Source organism: Zootoca vivipara, chromosome 2 (assembly GCF_965207765.1).
Source record: "Zootoca vivipara chromosome 2, rZooViv2.hap1.1, whole genome shotgun sequence".
NCBI classification, from domain to species: Eukaryota; Metazoa; Chordata; class Lepidosauria; order Squamata; family Lacertidae; genus Zootoca; species Zootoca vivipara.
Genome location: NC_142584.1, coordinates 39,385,700 through 39,404,594, shown reverse-complemented (window position 1 = coordinate 39,404,594; position 18,895 = coordinate 39,385,700). Strand labels below are relative to the sequence as shown.

At 43.4% G+C, this 18,895-nt stretch overlaps 1 protein-coding gene across 13 annotated transcripts in view; it reads right to left on the bottom strand.

The window, feature by feature from the left end:
- BRD4 (bromodomain containing 4) overlaps nt 1-18,438 on the bottom strand; it is an 81,370-nt gene extending 62,932 nt beyond the window's left edge. For 5 of the 13 annotated variants that reach the window (XR_015948416.1, XM_035104762.3, XM_035104766.3 and 2 more), the window contains exon 1: nt 18,230-18,438. The gene's annotated coding sequence lies outside the window, so the exon portion shown is untranslated. Of the gene's footprint in view, nt 1-16,880; nt 17,629-17,649; nt 17,806-17,830; nt 18,119-18,229 lie in introns of those variants that run through there. The other 8 variants (XM_060271773.2, XM_088663101.1, XM_035104764.3 and 5 more) reach the window with 6 other exon arrangements.
- Nucleotides 18,439-18,895: the final 457 nt, after the last annotated feature.

Sequence of the window (18,895 nt, the reverse complement as noted above, 5' to 3'; positions counted from 1 at the left end):
GTGCCTGACCTTTAAAGCCCTAAAAGGCCTCAGGCCAGTATACCTGAAAGAGAGAGTGTCTCCACCCCCATCATTCAACCTGAGGTCCACTTCCAAGGGCCTTCTGGTAGTTCCCTCACTGAGAGAAGTGAAGCTACAGGGAACCAGGCAGAGGGCCTTCTTAGTAGTGGCACCCTCCCTGTGGAACACCCTCCAACCAGATGTCAAGGAGATGGAGATAAAGGACTACACAAGTTTTAGAAGATATCTGAAGTTCCTGTATCGGGAACTTTTTAATGTTTGACATTTTATTATTATTTTTCATTTGCTAGAAGCCGCCCAGAATGGCTGGAGAAACCCAGTCAGATTGGTGGGGTATAAATATTAACAAGAACAAGAACAAGAACAACAACAACAACAACGCCTTCCCAGAGGCACCTGGTTGGCTATGGTGAGAACAGAATGCTGTACAAGATGGATCTTTGGCCTGATGCAGCAGGGCATTTCTTATGTTCCTAGAATCATAAAACCATAGAGTTGTAGAGTTGGAAAGAAACAGGAGTCATCTAGTCCAACTCCCTGCAATACAGGAATCTTTTACCCAATGTGGGCTTGAATCTATGACTCTCAAGATTAAGAAACTCGTGCTCCCAGAGTCTGTTAGGTGATAAAACTATTTCTGCATTGAAAACACATGATTTGGGCGATCATGGTTGTGTTAAGCAGCACCATTAATGGCTTTCAGAGCTGTCAAACATGGCAATGAATGACATCTATAGAAGTATACCACATGCCTTGGGATAAAAGTTATTCAACTGCCAATAGTGAATGACTTCTATTTAAGGAGGAAACCAAACATCATATCACAATGATCTAGTAAACTCTTTCATCAACACCTTTCTTTAATAATTTGTACCCACAATTGTGTCTCCACATATCTGATCCAGTTACAAACTTTCCTTGAGTCAACCATTTATTGGCAACGATCCTGATGAAGTTAGTTATCTCACTGATTTTATCAGTTGTTTCACTCAGGGAAACAAGGAAACAATTACTACACTACCTCATGTAAACACTTCACAAGTCTGAAAACAAAGTCTGCTTGCCCACTCCCCCACCCCCTTCTGTTACCCACCATAGTTTGGGCTGGTCCTGCAAATGATTATTGTAAACCGGGATCTGATCCTGGTCTGCAGGGCAAATGTAGGCCATGTTCCTTGTAACAATGAACTGATTTTCTACAAATCAGGAAGAAATTCAGTAAGTGGGCTGTGTTGAGAAAGAGAACTCATTCCTTTAACAGCTAGCCACAGCTCGGCATATGTAAACTGACCTCCTGTGTTTGATTTACTATTTTACATGTTTCATATACAACAACACAGCAAACTACCATTTTGCTCATGACCAAGGCATGCACGACCACCAACACATGTGCCGTTTTCAGTCCTGGAAGGAGGCAGAACAGGCTTATGCATGCAATGACCCAGAACACCACCCCACACAAACAGAGAGTTGCCTGTATTTTTAATTTTTCTTTCAAATTCTGAATGTGCAGTGCCACAAAAGATGCAACCCATTCAAAAGGAATGCACAAATATTAAATTTAATCAGATTAGAAAAACCTCAAGTTTTTAAAAGTTTTAGCCATATAAAAACATTCTGTATTTCCTCTGAAACTCCAGTCTGTTATGCAAATAAATTGTAAAATGTTAACTATAGTTCAGCCTTTCACTTAGGAACAATCTTTAAGGTTCAAATGCACCAAGTATATCTACCAATGGAAAAAGTTTAAAGGAGTTCGCAGATAAATCCAAGTCAGTCTTACAGTGATTCCAGAGAGAAGATAAAGAAATGCAAGGTTACTGAGTTGTGTTGCTCTATTTGAAAGACACTTATTTCTAAGATTTGTATCTCACCATAGAAGTTGCAGGTTTTAAAAGTAATTTCTTGGCATCCAATGTTTCATGTTTTCAACAGCTTGCCAACTAATAGGTCACATTACTCAAAAGAAGTTAGTGGAATTTTAAAGATGTAGTAGACAAATTCGATTTCTTGCAAATTAATATTTGCACTGCTTATCAGTCCAAGCTTACTGGCAGAATGAATGTTGTTCTACTTGTTTTCCTTACCAGTACTATTGCTGTACATTTCATCATCTCTTCAATGTCAACAGTTTCAGTACAATGCTGCACATTAAGGGGACAACTAAGAAACCCAAAACTGTACTGTTTTACAGAAGAAAGAGAATACTAAGCGTTTTTTTAGAAAGCCTTTATGGACTTTCAGAAACGGAGGGCAAGCTCCATCCACAGGCTGTAACAGAGCGTTCTGCCTGCCCACACTTCCATACACAATGGAAGAGAGGTGCTAAGCATTACAGTCAATGAGAGGTCTCTGTGTGTGCCTCCTATCTCCTGTCCACTCCTTCACTCCTCTACTTGAATTCCTAACAGTGGCACACATTAAAAAGGAAAGATGTAAAGCAGAATTCTGTTATGCCCTTCAGAGATACCTCCACTGTGATTGTGTGAGAAAGAATACACACTATTAAAATATGACTTGACTCAAAATCCCAGGCTTTCCCCCCATTTTACAGGAACATATCATCAACATTTAAAGGTAAAGGGACCCCTGACCATTAGGTCCAGTTGTGACCGACTCCGGGGTTGCGGCGCTCATCTCACGTTATTGGCCGAGGGAGCAGGCGTACAGCTTCCAGGTCATGTGGCCAGCATGACAAAGCCGCTTCTGGTGAATCAGAGCAGCACACGGAAACGCCATTTACTTTCCTGCTATAGCAGTACGTATTTATCTACTTGCACTTTGACGTGCTTTCGAACTGCTAGGTTGGCAGGAGCTGGGACCGAGCAATGGGAGCTCACCCCATCGCAGGGATTCGAACTGCTGACCTTCTGATTGGCAAGCCCTAGGCTCTGTGGTTTAACCCACAGCGCCACCCGCATCCCATCATTTACCCCAATTTACATTTACCCCAATGCAAAACTCACCTATGGATATTAATGACAAATGAGCTTACTGGAAGCAAGAATTAGGTTACAAATTGGATAGTATTTACTCAAATCTAATGCTCACTTTTTTGGCCAAATTACGTTCCAAAAATTAAGGTGTGCATTAGATTCAATAGCACATTAGACTCAAGTAGATACCGTATGATATCAACTCAAAGAAATTTTAATCTATAAATATTCACATTTTTAATCAACCAATATGCATAAACCTGAAAATGCCCAAAACCAGGACTTCTGAGGAAAAATTCTAGGGTGGTAACCTACTAAGCTATTGTGCAAACAGAACAACTTCTGCTCCCATTAGGAACTTTCCCTCCCACCCACCCCCATGCTCCTGCAGCCTCAAAATGTGCTCTCAGTGCTCTGGAGGTTTCCCAACCCTCAAGAGCACATCTGGAAACAATGGGGGTGGTGGAAGTTCCGTCAATGAGCAAAAGCCATTCTGCTCACACAATGAGTAGAATCCTTACTTGATTCACCCATTATTTTTTATTCATTAATAACAGGGGCCAGCTATATGCATCTACACCCCAAATAATGAACACAGTAGCCTTACTTGAACATTGGATCATAAGAAGAGCCTGCTGAATCAGGTCAATTACCCATCTAGTCCAGCTTCCTGTGGCCAAACAAAGGCCTGTGGGAAACTCGCAATGACAATTTGCACACAGGAATCATAGAATCTTAAGAGTTGGAGGGATCCAAGGGTCATCTTGTCCAACACCCTGGAATGCAGGAATCTCAGCTAAAGCATCCATAACAGATGACCATCCAACCTCTACTTAAAAACCTCCAAGGAAGGAGAGTCCACCACCTCTTGTGGGAGTCTGTTCCACTGCCAAGCAGCTCTTCCTGTCAGAACACTCACGCCTCCTGTGGTTTCTAACATGGGGTGTGGAATAACACAGAATGAGAAATACATGCACTGTTGCTCCCCCGCCACATGAATTCCCACATATTCCCACACACAATACATATCTTACTCTTAATACACACACACCACATACTTGGAACAACCCCACAACATACAGAAACACTCATATGCTGAGCAAACAGAGAAGTCCTCATTGCTCCTTCTCTCCTCAGACAGATCCCCCCCCCCTCCGTTTCTCCACAAAGCTGACAAACTGCCGTGATACCAACTCCACATAGCTCATGGGCAACAAATGGCCTGCTGAATGGGCCTAAAAAGGTCAAGCAGCCAGATTTTCTGTCTGGGTGGACAAGCCCAGATTATACAGTAGAACCTCTACTTATGTCCCACTCTACTTAGGCCCGTTCCAAGTCGTGACCGTGGCAAACCCAGAAGTAAACACTGGGTTTGCCACGATTTGCGCATGTGCAGAAGCAGCTGCCGCCGTCGCAAATGCCCAGAAGTGGCGTGCCGCCGAATGTGCCTGCGCACAACAGCGCTTCTACCAGCGACCCGTTTCACCATAAGGACAGGCCTCCAGAACGGATTGTGGTCGTGAGTAGAGGTTCCACTGTAATAGGGTCATTCACCACTTATAACAGATCCATTAGAACAAACTCAGCTGGTGTCCATCACGGGTTGCTTTGAACATATTCCGGCGTATAAGACGACTGGGCGTATAAGACGACCTCCAACTTTTCCAGTTAAAATATAGAGTTTGGGGTATACTCGCCGTATAAGAAATATGACCTGGCGTATAAGACAACCCCCGACTTTTGAGAAGATTTTCCTGGGTTAAAAAGTAGTCTTATACGCAGGAATATACAGTAAGCTGAATAGATTTCCACTCCCACAACCAGACTTCGCCTTTCTTTCCTCCCCCTGCAACTGTCTTGCACCCTCAAAATCTACTCAGGAAAAAGATCTGGGGGAGAGGCAGGGACAAGGAAAGAAAGAATGACAGAATCATAGAATTGTAGAGTTTGAAGGGATCCAGAGGGTCCTCTAGTTCAACCCCCTGCAATGCAGGAATCTCAACTAAAGCACCCATGACAGATGGCCATCCAATCTCAACATGAAGGAGAGTCCACCACCTTCCAAGGTAGTCCATTCCACTGTCAAACAGCTCTTACTGTCAGAAAGTTCCTTCTGATGTTGAGCTAGAATCTGCTTTCTTGTAACTCGAAGCTAATGGTTTTGGTCCTACCCTGCGTAGCAGGAGAAAACAAGCTCGCTCCAACTTCCATGTGACAGTCCCTTAGATATTTGATGGCCGTATCTCCTCTCTGTCTCCTGTTATCCAGGCTAAAGATACCCAACACCATCAACCATTCCTCATAGAGCTTTGTTCCCAGACCCTTGATCATCTTGGTTGCCTTCCTCTGCACACATTTCAGCTAATCAATATCCTCCTTAAATTGTGGCACTCAGAACGGTACACAGTACTCCAGGTGTGGTCTAACCTTGGTTTTTGAACAGCTTAGTTCTCGAACATTTTGGCTCCGAAATGCCGCAAATCCAGAAGTGACTGTTCCTGTTTGCGAACTATTTTTGGAAGCCGAACGTCCAACGGGGCTTCTGTGGCTTCCGACTGGATACAGGAGCTTCCTGCAGCCAATCAGAAGCTGTGCTTTGATTTTCAAATGTTTTGGAAGTCGAACAGACTTCCGGAACAGATTCTATTTGACTTCCAAGATACGACTGCACAGTGGGACTATGACTTCCCTTGATTTAGACCAGTGTTTCTCAACCTTGGGCCCCCAGATGTTTTTGGCCTACAACTCCTATGATCCCTAGCTCACAGGACCAGTGGTCAGGGATGATGGGAGTTGTAGGCCAAAAACATCTGGGGACCCAAGGTTGAGAAAGGCTGATTTAGACACTTTACTTCTGTTGATGTTGAAAGATTATGTCCCCACTGTGCAAATGGAATTCTATTTGTGAAACGCTGGATTCCGCATCATCACCACACCCTCACTGGTATACATGCATGTTCTGTGGTATGCTCTGTCAGATTTAGTTTGACTTTTCCACCACTTACACTCAGTCCTCCATCTGTTTCATGTTCTTCAACTTCCCAAAAATCTAAAAAAATCACCAAAACAGTCACAGGGTGGATGCAACCCATCAATTGCTTCACTCAGTTTCCTACTGACCTATTCCACCTAGCCATCAAATAAAAGCAGCAGACAGCTTTGCAGGTGTAGTTACAGATAATAATGTTCTATCTTGTTAGGAAGAAGAAATAATCACCTCAGGGAGTATCTAAAGAAGTAGGGAGAGTCCATGATCTGTTAAAAGAAACTGAAACCTCCCCATTTCATGTTTTTCAAAGTGAGATAACTAAGGCAAATATAAAAAAATAATAATTGGCCTGCAAGTATTCTAGTTTTAACTAGGGGAATGTTATGCTAAATTACATACGAACAAAATGAATGGTTACTGAACATTTGCTATTATCTGATATACTAGTGAATTCCCCCAAAAGAAAGAGCTACCAATGACAGACAGCTATGTTGTTGTTGCTATGACTATTATTATTTATTATTATTATTCTAGTTTTAGCTATAAAGAAAATTCAAACAGATGAGATTTTTAAAATTTTAATCCAAGTGCCAAATTAATGTTATGAGACTACTTTGAAATTTTCCCAATTGTTTAACCATGGGATTGAGTACTTCCTTCCTTTTGACATGCATTTCACATGCTGAGTTAAACCATTGTCAGGGCCATCCAAAGATACCACTTAACGAGTTCCAAAATGCTGTTTCAGATCATGGCTTAAGTGGGAACCTATGTTAGCTCTAACTGTAATTAGCATGGCTGCTAATATAACGGGTAACTATGATTAAGCCTGGGAGTGGAGTGAGAATAAATACTCCAGAATCAGGGAGCAGACAGACTATTCCATCTGACTGCATGGTTAAGTAAGTAATAAGCAGTCACACACCTGAACTGACCGACCCTCTCAATTTATTATGTTGTATGTTAGCTACTTCCACAAAGGAAATCATGGCACAATTTCAGACATACTGGCCATGCAAAAGTCAAACTCAAATACTTTCCACCAAATAGAGCATGGAAAGCAGCAATTATCTGTAGCAGGAGGGGAGGAAATGTTAGAAACAAAAATGAATAGATTGCATCACTACCTCAGGTATGGTATCACAAATAGCTACAGATAGTGCTAATATTGTCATCTTAACACTTCATTTTCCTATAGTTCTAAAACAAGTATAAAATGCTGTGTATGTAGTAGCAATGCTATTGGTGTGCTAGCATGGTGGGACTCAACTTCACAGCTGGCTGGTGGAAACTAACACTTGCCTACAAGATTCAGCCATACTTTTTAGACCCATGCCCAAAAGGCAACTGAAGTATGTATTAAAGCACTAATCAGATACACAATATACTAATAAAACACACAATTTATTAACTTGTTCATGTAACAAGATTAAATTTTGACGTTACCCCATTTGAAACAAAAAATATTCAGCAACTTGACGTTATTCCTTATAATTTTGAAATGGAAATGCAGACAAAGAGGGTGCCCAATCAAGCTCTGGGAGAAGGTAAAAGTGGGCTACTGTCAGTGTTAGAAACTCAGATATATAAGCTAGGCACCAAATGGCACCTTAAATCTAGCTTACAGTTGCCACAATGGTCTTTTCACCAGAGGATTGAACTAGATGACCCTTGGGGTCCCTTCCAGTGTTAGAAACTCAGATACATAACCTAATTGCCAAAAGGCAGCTTAAATCTGGGCTGTAGTCGCCACAATGGAATGTCTAGGCGCTGTTCCCCCTCGATGGGATGATGATTTTGATTAATTCCATTTCTATACCGCTTTGTATTTTGAGGAACAAATCTCAAAGTGGTTTACAACATATTAAAACATCAAATAAAACAATCCAGAATAAAACTAACTCAACCTCCAAGAAAAATATTTCCAATAATAATAATAATAATAATAATAATGTAATATTTCTACCCCGCTCTAGCTGGGTTTCCCCAGCCACTCTGGGCAGCTTCCAACAAAAAATCAAAAATACATTAAAACATCAGTCATTAAAAACTTCCCTAAACATGGCTGCCTTCAGATGTCTTCAAAATGTCATATAGTTGTTTATTTCTTTGACATCTGATAGGTGGGCATTCCACAGGGTGGGCGCCACTACCGAGAAGGCCCTCTGCCTGGTTCCCTGTAACTTTGCTTCTTGCAGTGAGGGAACCGCCAGAAGGTCCTCAGTGCTGGACCTCAGTGCCTGGGTTGAACAATAGGAGTGGAGACACTCCTTCAGGTATACTGGGCTGAGGCCGTTTAGAACTTTAAAGGTCAGCACCAACACTTTGAATTTTGTGCTTGGAAACATACTGGGAGCCAACGTAGGTCCTTCTCTAAGTGATATTTTGCTTTCCCCAGTCGCCAACCTGGCATCCACAGATCTCCATATGGTCACTACTGGACTCGCACCAGTTGCAAAACGTGCCTGCCTAATTTCGAACACTGGACTCCCTACCAGCACTACAATTCTTACGATTCTATGATGTCAACTACACTGCTTGCCTCTTAAAACAATTCACTTATCCCAGTGTGCAAGATTGAGAAATACACACAGTGGAAATGGTACTGGTATTAACTATGGACTAAGACAGAGGTTTTTAAACCATGGTCTGTGAGTACCATTTGGGTGGCCTTTGGAAAGGCTGCAGCACAGTGAAATATACCTCTAACTGTGACGATGGAGGACCTCAGCAAGGGGGCCATGATTTGTGCAGCAGCATAGAAGCACAAGGCACGCCCAGCCCTGTAGAGCTGCATAGATGGAAGCCACTTCACAGCAGCTAGTATAGCATAAAGGTAAAGGTAAAGGGACCCCTGACTATTAGGTCCAGTCGCGAACGACTCTGGGGTTGCGGCGCTCATCTCACTTTACTGGCTGAGGGAGCCGGCGTACAGCTTCCAGGTCATGTGGCCACCATGACTAAGCTGCTTCTGGCGAACCAGAGCAGTACACGGAAATGCCGTTTACCTTCCCGTGTTTACTTGCACTTTGACGTGCTTTCGAACTGCTAGGTTGGCAGGAGCTGGGACCGAGCATCAGGAGCTCACCCTGTCGCAGGGATTCGAACTGCCGACCTTCTGATCGGCAAGCCCTAGGGCTAGGCTCTGTGATTTAAACCACAGCACCACCCACATAGCAGGCTTTAAATACCACTGAGATTTGAATAGCCATTAATCCAAATTTCATTCTCGCATCAAACCAGCATGCTTTATATTGGGAACTGATACCGGTACCAATATGCTTAACAACTATTCAAGAATGAATGTGGGCATGGAAGTAAACAAACAGCATGGATACTGGCTGGAAAAAGCTGAGTAATAGTGCAGAACTCTTGAGAAGCATGGACATGTTCTTTATACTTCTTGGCAAGCAGCAACAAAAACTCTGCTCATTATACAAGGATTCATTTATTTCAAAGCAAAAATTATGCAACAGTCTGTAAGTATTCGATGAGCATTTCATTAACATGGCCACAGGGATGGATTACACCTGAACAGAAGGAAAGCAAAGGATGTAGGTTTCTGAGGTAAGTCTGCAGATGAAGAGGCAAATAAAGACAGGCAGCACAAAACCATTTATAAACAGGGAAAAACAATGGTAGTTGCTAGCCTACCCTGCTACAATCTCAGACACATTCAGTAGATGACTTGATAATATGAGTATAAAACCAGATTCAGTTGCCTGCAAGGAAGACAAGCATTGTTGTTATTTATATTTCACGATTCTCAAGTCTTTCTAAGTCATCATTCAGTTCTCTGTAAAGCCATGCTGCATTCCAACACATTTCTTTGCTTTCTGGACATAGCATCTCCATCAGAAAAGGACCTTGCACTCTGATTTCACAGAGAAAGAAAGGAATTGAACAGAAGGCATCAGAAATACTTTGCACCCCGATTTTAAAATATATTGGCAAACACAGGCTTTTAAATAACTAGGCCCCATAACTTAAGATTCTAGCCCCTGTTTTGCCGCCATGAGGCAATATGCTTCCAAATACCAGTTGCTAGAAACCTTGGGAGGGGAGTGTGTTCTTGGGCTCAAATCTTGCTTGTGGGCTCCAGGCATCTGGTATGATTACTGTGAGAACAGGATGCTGGATGGATCACTGCCTTATCCAGCAGGGTCTTATGATGTTCCTACTATTTATTTTATACTTTTAAACTAGTGTTAGAAATGAGCCAGGTGAGTTTTGCGACTTGCATTGTGTCCAATTGCGACCATGTGGAGATCTCTGGATGCCAGATGGGCGAATGGGGAAAGGAAAATGTCACTTAGAAAAGGATCTGAAATATTTTCCTGGAAGCTTGAATCTGTTTTATTCTGGATTGTTTTATTTTATGTTTTAATGTGTTGTAAACTGTTTTGAGATTTGTTCTTTAAAATATGAAGCAGTGTTGAAATGAAAAATATGAATAATAATAAAAATCACCAGGAAAAGAAAGGCACGTAAACTAAAGCATTTAGTACAATTTATACCGGCCAGATGGGCGGGGTATAAATAATAAATTATTATTATTATTATTATTATTATTATTATTATTATTATTATTATTATACCTAAGTAATTAAGTATAATGTGATGTTTTGACGCAACACATAATGAGTGGTGTTTTATTGTTTATTGTTTATGTTTACTTGTTTAGTACACCGTTTGCTTCATTGTTCCATATAATTTGTTCAAAACCATTGGTTTTTCATGTAAATTATCAACATGTTTTATCTTAAATAAATAAATATTGCATAAAATAATAGTATGCAACTATTATTGTTCTACATAAAATCTAAAATTTATGTTTATTAGTTCACAATTTAACATACCGAGAATAAATGAGTCAAATTCCTATGTTTTCATCACTCGTAGTGAGGCAAAATTTCAATCTGTAGGAGCAGGGTCTAAATATTAACCGAATTGTCCCAAATTTGAAATTTGACTATGTTTATACCATACGCCTGATATAAGATCAAGGGAGGAAACATTTTCCCCAAAAAGTTTTTTATGACCCACCCTACTGGGTATATAAGCTCATTAAACCAAAGTTTCAATTTCAGTCGCCAAAATGAAATGTCTAGGTGCCATTTTTGGCCAAGGTGGCTCTGAAGTCTTTTTTCTTTTCTTTTTCAAATGATGGGTTGACTGTGATTATCTGTTAAACATCTGGCTAGTTCAGATGACAACCTTGCACTAGGTTAAGAACGCTGAGAAATGAAAGAAGTTACTTTATCCAGAGACAGTCCACATATATGGACTGATTGATACCTATTTTTCTTAATGTTGACAGACCATTCATAATGTTAAAATATTCTTCACAACTGTGAGCAGGGCAGTGGGGTGGGGTAAGTGAAGGCAATCTACAACAATTAAGTGTAATGTTGTTCACGAATTCCTATGCCCCAGAAATAACCCAGAGATGCATCTTAAATAAAAGGACACATTCTACTCATTAAAAAACATGCTGATTCCCAGACCGTCTGTGGGCCGGATTGAGAAGGTGATTGGGCTGCATCCAGCCCCATGGTCTTTGGTTGCCTACCCCGGTCTAACTACTGCAATTCCCCCCGCAATTCCTGGAACAACTTACTGCTCAAACCTTTGTGTCCTGGCAAGATCATCTGAATGACTGCTCAGCCAGTCTCTCCCACTTTCCTTTCCCAGTTCTCCTCATCTGCTACTTCTTCTGACTATTACCTAGACTGAGGTTGCTTCCTGATGCTTTCCTCATTCTCATTTCCACCTCTACTTTTCCTTCCTAGAAATGTACAATGTCCAGAACAATTGATGTTATTTGACTCCTTTAGCAAAATAAAAATGTATCCTTTAGCATATAAAAGTGTGCTGTTTGGTATACTGAAGAAAATTAATAGGCATACATGATTACTCAGAATTAAGACTGCCATTTGATTACGGCTTGCTTCCAGGTAAGTACACACAGAGATGGAGCCTCAAAAAGATAAATACGAGTTTTGTAGCAGTGTATGACCTGGTTTGTGTTTCACATTATGCTACACTTAATGCTGGTGCATGGTGCTCAAGATTCCTATTTTGCTCCTCCCCACACTAGGAACAACAAACCACAAATCTTGGCCTATTGTGTTGTCTAATCCAGGGCTTGTGGTTTGCACAAAGTTCAAGTGATAGCAGAGTTTGTTCCTAGCTTACTGTTCATGGTGTGTTTTGGGGAAACGAACTAAGACCGCGGGTTTAGACAACACAAGAAGCAAAAGCTTGTTTTTATTGCTGCCAGAGTCATGATTAGGAACATGAGAGCAAACAGTCTCCACTAGCATGCTACTAGTGACGTCAAACCACTTTGTTAGCAGCACCAAAGTGATCTCCTCAGGGTGCAAGCCTGGGCAGTGTGTATGGAGATCCTGGGCTGGGCTGCCCAGAAGGCAAGACACCCCCCCCCCCCGCAAATTGCAGCCTTGCTGATATGGTCCACAGGAAAGCAGAGCAATAGCTTAGCTGCAGGAGTTGACAGAAGGAGGTATACAAAGCACCATCCAACTGCCTGGATTTGGGTAGGATATACTCTTTAGGGTTTTTTTCTCCCGCAAGGCAGCAGAGCTTTATGATCCTTTTTCCTTCTCTGAAACAGGCTACCTTCCCAGGTTGAAAAGCCCCATCTGCCCCTCACTCGCCTCTACAGCAGGTGCAGAAACTGCATTCTTGACCACTGTACCCACTCCTGATTTTGTCCATTCAATTCACATGTAGGGAAAGTCCCTAATTCACCTAAGAATTGAGACACATCAGCTACCCTCACCAGGTTTAGCCAGCCAATCAAAGCAGTTCCCGGGAAGCAGCTGCCGCCGCATGTTGACAGCTTCTAGGAGCCACTGGTGAAAACTGAGTGCAGGGTGAAGACCAAAGGTGGACAAACTACTCCAGAAGGAGGACGACATGTCTCCCACCAGAGGTACTACTCCTCCCCCAACATCCCCCATACAGACATACATTAAACCACAGTTAATCATTTACTAAGGTTTAACCTTAGGTGTGAATACACCTTTCTGGTTTGAAGCAGGCACAAGCAAAGATGTTTGGGACTACAATTCCCATCATCCCTAACTAACAGGACCAGTGGTCAGGAATGATGGGAATTGTAGTCCCAAACATCTGGAGGGCCGGAGCTTGCCTATGCCTGGTCTGAAGTGAGAAGTGAAAAGGACAGTCACAAGGCAGAGGTCATGTCAAAATGACAGCTACTGCAGGATATTTCCTTCTACTTATCTCCACACTATTTCAAAGGTTACCAGAAGTAAGCAGCATTTCACAAGCAAAGACGACCTTTTGTAGTACAGTGGTACCTCAGGAAAAGAACTTAATTTGTTCTGGAGGTCCGTTCTTAACCTGAGGTACCACTTTAGCTAATGGGGCCTCCTGCTGCCGCCACGCCGCCAGAGCACAATTTCTGTTCTCATCCTGAAGCAAAGTTCTTAACCTGAGGTACTATTTCTAGGTTAGAGGAGTCTGTAACCTGAAGCGTCTGTAACCCGAGGTATCACTGTACAGTACATGAAAGTGTAGCACACTCTATGCAGAAATGTGTCTTCATAATACAAACTGAGTAAATATTTGTCTTAAAACACATTTCACTCATTTTTTAAAAAACCCTGATAATTTTGGGAACAACTTAAAAAACAAAACCCCTTAAACAAGAGAACTGGGTGGAAATGCCTTGTGTGGGAATGTACCATGCTTAGTTCTCATGATCATACCAGACTGGGACATTGCTATTTAATCATAAGGTAAGAATTGGAATGCCCCAGGTGCCTTGCTGATTCAACCTGGATACTTAAATATTTAAACCGCTGCAGATTCAAGAAAATTCTCCTTTCCCGTCCATTTATTTATTTATTTATTTTCTCAGCACCCACACAAAGCTGCAATCGTATAAGTAAATCACATGTAAGTTGCGGGTCTAGTGCATAGAGTTTGACAAACTCAAATACATTAAGTAAAAAATCCATATTCCTAAGACCACCACTAAGTTCCACATAAAGCTATACAACTGGTAGGAAGGAAAGAGAATTTACACTCTTAAGTAACCATACGTTCTGCCAGAACAGTACTACAGTAGACCACCTGTTCTGAAGACTCCTAGAGTTATGGCTGCATGTGCCATCAGAGGGGTATGAGCACAATCAGTAAGGGTCTCCTTCAAACCAATGATATTTAAGAGGGCTACACTAAAAACAGCAGAGTTCAATTTATTATTATGTGAACTGAATACAAACTATAGCTAGTTACAGGTATAGCTAGTTACAGGTATACAGCTGTGTATCTGAAGAAGTGTGCATGCACACAAAAGCTCATACCTATGACAAACTTAGTTGGTCTCTAAGGTGCTACTGGAAGGATTTTTTTTGTACAAACTATAGCATTACTGTATTATAATTATTATCTATTACGTTTGTATACTGCCCTTCATCCAAAGATCCCAGGCCAGTTGACAAAAGAAAAATGCAAAATGACAACAAATTCCATAATAAATCGGCATGTCAAAAGGATGCGCTTTAGACACACTTCCACACGCCAGCAAATTCCTAAAATGCTGCTAATGCAGACTGAACTACATCCCTACCTGCATATAAGAACTCAAAAGAGCTTCAATTGTATCACTGCCTCACTACCAGCCCTTTGCATGAAACTAAAAATAGCCAACGTGATGCCCTCCATATATTGTTGAACTACAACCCCCATTGCTGACCATTAGACAACCAAGTGAAACCTCAAATAAATAAAGGAAATAATAACTAAATGATTTAACCTAGGGAGGTGGGAAATACAAGAAATTGTAGATTTGAATCCACTGGCAAGCACATTCACCTCAGTGTTAGAAACTGAGACATGAAAGCTAGGAACTAAAAGGCTCCTTAAACTAAGGTTATGGGCGCAACAATGGAATGTCTAGGTGTGCTTTTTTACATCAAGAATACAAAACTAAAATGAATGAACTTCAGCTAAAATATTATGTTCATTTTTCACACGGTAGAGTCCTCCCCCTGCCCACCTCCCTAATATTCTTAAGAGGGTCTCTTCTCCAGTCTTCATAGAGTAGCTGGAAGTGGGGAGGCAGAAAAAGGTCCTCCTTTCCTTCCACTCTATAGTTTTAATTTGAAATCTCAGGCGCAGTACTGTACCCAGAGCTCAGAAACTGCTTGCACTAATGAAATTCCGTCACAAAATACGCCTAGAACAATGGGAGTTTCAAACACTGCTTCACCTATATCATGTCCACTTCGTGTATTATATTTTTCCTACATGGACATACTGACGAAACACGTACACTTTTGACTTTCAGAAATCACCGCTTTATGCATTCTTGAAAATATACAAAAAAAATATAAGCAAGTGTTTATGAAGCAAAATGGGCAGTTTTTATAAAAGAAAATGTATCCCATTTCTACACTTCTGAAGGAAAAAAAATGTGTATGAAACAGCCTTTGGCTGATGCACAATAATATCAAAGGCAATACAACCTTTGATTAGCTGGATTTCTGTAGCTATACAACTCACCATCTTGTGTAGGCAAAGCCATAGTGAAATTTCATGTACTGTACTGTGAAACAAACTGTGACCATAAGAAATGTTTTACTGTGATGCTAGTTTAAGCTGTTCCTCATGCATAGCTGCATGCTCCATGGAGTTCAGATGCAATTTTAAAGTCTAACAACCATAAGCAAAAATCACTAGTGGCCAATCCAAACACTCCATAAATATTTCCTCCCCATGGAAGCAAGTAATTTCCTTCCACATCATCATTACATGGTCCTGGGGCAGCAGGTTCACTTTGAGCAACCTATTCAGCAGCCTGCAACCACTGGTATAACGCAAGGCATAAAAGGTACTTCTGAAAGCAAACAAACTTATTTGACTGTCCCATAGATACTAATTCACCCCACAAGTATTATAATCTGCTGCAGGTGAGAGAAGGGATAAAGAATCAGGAAGCACTACACAAGAGCCAGGAGGTCACAATACAGGGATAACTGTCTGCTTCAATAACATATCTGAGCCCCGACTCCATAGAGTTGATGGGATTATTGCAGCTGTTGGGACCAGAGGGGTATTAATTAAATTGTGATAAACTGTTCTTGTTCAGTTCCAACTTTACTAAAGCAGTGGCAAATGCCTTCTCAGGAAAAAAAAATCCTCTGCAAGAAACCAAGAGGGGAAATTACCATCATTACAGAGTAATAAAAACAACTGCAGGTCAGGTGGTATAAGACTTTGCCTTTGTAATAGGTTGCATGCTATATCCACACTGATTTACTGTACAGCACAATTCTAAGCTTGTTTATTCAGAAGTTCCACTGAATTCAGTGTGGTTTACTCCCAAGTACGTTGAGTTTGGACTGCAGCCTTAAACTTGAAATGTGCAATTTAGCATTTTCAGACTTAGTCCCTATTTCACTACTGCAACTGTATAACTTAAGGTGAATAATCACTTTGCCCCCAAAGAAGCCTACTGGCAACGTTGATCAAAATCTTTTGGAGATTATTATAAACTTTATTAGCTAAAATTAAAATTGCAATAAGACAAGCAATTCAGCTATAAAAAAGCAAGGATGACCACTGATTTTATCATAACACGCACTATGTATATGAACACTTACAAAAAGCATCCAACATTATGTAAGGACCCATCTATAAAAAACCCATTATCACCACACACAATTACTAAATATCCACTTATGTTACTACTAAGTGGCAACTGTCGACTAAATAAAAAATTTCAGTTTTGCAGTTGTTCTAACAAACGGTAGCCTGTTCTAATCATGATCCACTTCTACCTACTGAAGGTTTCCAGACCTGCTAAGAATGCAGCCTCCAAACTCCACCCCACTAAAGGCTCCTCATATTAAGTGAAGGGTTTATACTGGACTAACCGTCAGATATCTGCGTTATAATCCACATCTACCGTTGGATCCAACTGAACTACATGGCACCGCTTTAAGTCTTTTGTTGATTTATTGACTGCGGGGGCAAAGGTTGGGAAGGGAGAAAACGCCATTACGTGTGGTCCTCACAGAAGCACAAACAGCGCGCAGCCGTTTGTACGTACTTAAATCGGGCAGTTAAGGAATTGGCCCCCGGCAACGCTCCGAATCGGGTCGCAAGCGAAAGATCCGCTGCTGCCTCTGCACACCGTTGCCAACTGCGGCCTTGTTAGGCGGGACGCCGCTTGCCGCGCATCCTCCGGGCCTTTCGCTATCCGGCTACACAACAGGAAGCCAATAAACGTGCCGGTCCCGAGCCAGGAGACCAGCCGGCACAGACCGCCCCCCCCCCCAACTCGCAGGCGGCCAAGGCACGGCCAGACCCGGTCACGGGGGAAGCCAGGTGGGGGCGGCGCCGGGCAGGAGTAGCGGTCGAGCCAGGCCTACAGGAACCGCAACCTTTGGCAGGCAGGGCACGGAGCGGAGAGGCGGAGTCGCCTGACTCGCGCGCGCCCTGCTCCGAGGAGCCGGTCAGACCGGCGCCCTCTCACAGCGCCACCTCCGCTAGCGCCGCCGCCGCTGCTTCCCTCTCGCCAGCGCCGCCGCTCTCCCTACCGGAGCCGCGGCCGCTACTACCGCCGCTTCCCCCTCCTGCTCGATGACAAAATGGCGGCGGCAGGAAGTACCATCAGCACCCGCCCCGCCCAGGTTCGCTTACTGCGCCACCCGCGCACGGGATCCGGGCGCCCTCGGCGGGAAGGCCCATCGCCGCTTCGAAAATGCGCCTCAGCGAGAGGAAGGCCCGATGTGCAAGGGCGGCGCGGGGGCCGCCCACAACGCACCCCGGCCTCATAGCGGTACAGGCGGAGGGCACGGACATACTTACGGCAATCACGTACCCTTAAAGGGAGCAGCGAAGCAGCGCTTACGGAAACTCCGTAGCCACCATAAGCCTTCCACACCACCTAACGCAATCCGCGTAACCGTGCGAAATAGCCAGCCACATCTTGTTCCCGATTAACCCACCGTGAAACTTAGCCGGCCACCGCGAAAATGTAGAGGGGAGTGGGGTGGGAAAAGTTGCCCTGCTCACGCGGCACGGGACACCAGAGACACCAGGCGGCGTAGGCTGAGGAGGCTCGCGTAAAACCTTTGCGCAATAGGCCTCGACGCAAAAAGCGTATGTCGCCTGACGCAACGGTCACATTACGCAATGCGGGTTACGCCGACAAGACAACGTAACTGAACAAGGAGAATACCAACCCCCGCAGCCTCTCCCGGCCCGGCCCAGCTCTTACCTGACGGCGGGCGGAGAGCCGGAGAAGGCCGCGTTGTCACCAGCCTCCTACCAGACCAAATCCAGCAAAGCCCTGAGTGAAGGGGAAGCGCCGCACTCCGTAGGGAGGGTCCGGGACCACGGCGAACAGACCAGGGCAGAGAGCGACGGGCAGCGGGACCAGCAACGGCGGGGCTGCACTGACCTCACCACGCAGCGCGTTACGTCATCACGCAACAAGCCACGCCTCGCGCAGGGCACAGGACTTCGAATCCAAGGTTCCCTTACCTCACGGCCACGCCCCTTCGAGTGAGGAGCCTCCGAGCGGGCGCGAGGAGGAGCGCTTCTCAGTCCCGCAAGGGAGACGGCGCGTGAGGGGGTATCGTGAGGCAAGCGGGAGAGGGAAGGGAGCTGCTGCGTCGCCGCCGCCGCCACCGCCACCGCCTCGTAAACGAGTGATGGTGCTTGGGAGATGGGGCTTACCGCCCCACAAAGGTGCTGCTTGCTCTTTGAATAACATAGGAACTGCCGCTCTTGTCTCCAGTCATTTCTCCCGCGCGCCCATTCCCGGAAACGTGACAGAACAAACTTTGCTCGTTAGAATGTACCACATCCCCGTTTCTGATCTCTCTAGCGGGTCCAATCCGACCCCGAGAATAAATTTGCTACTGCCAACAGTCAGGCAATT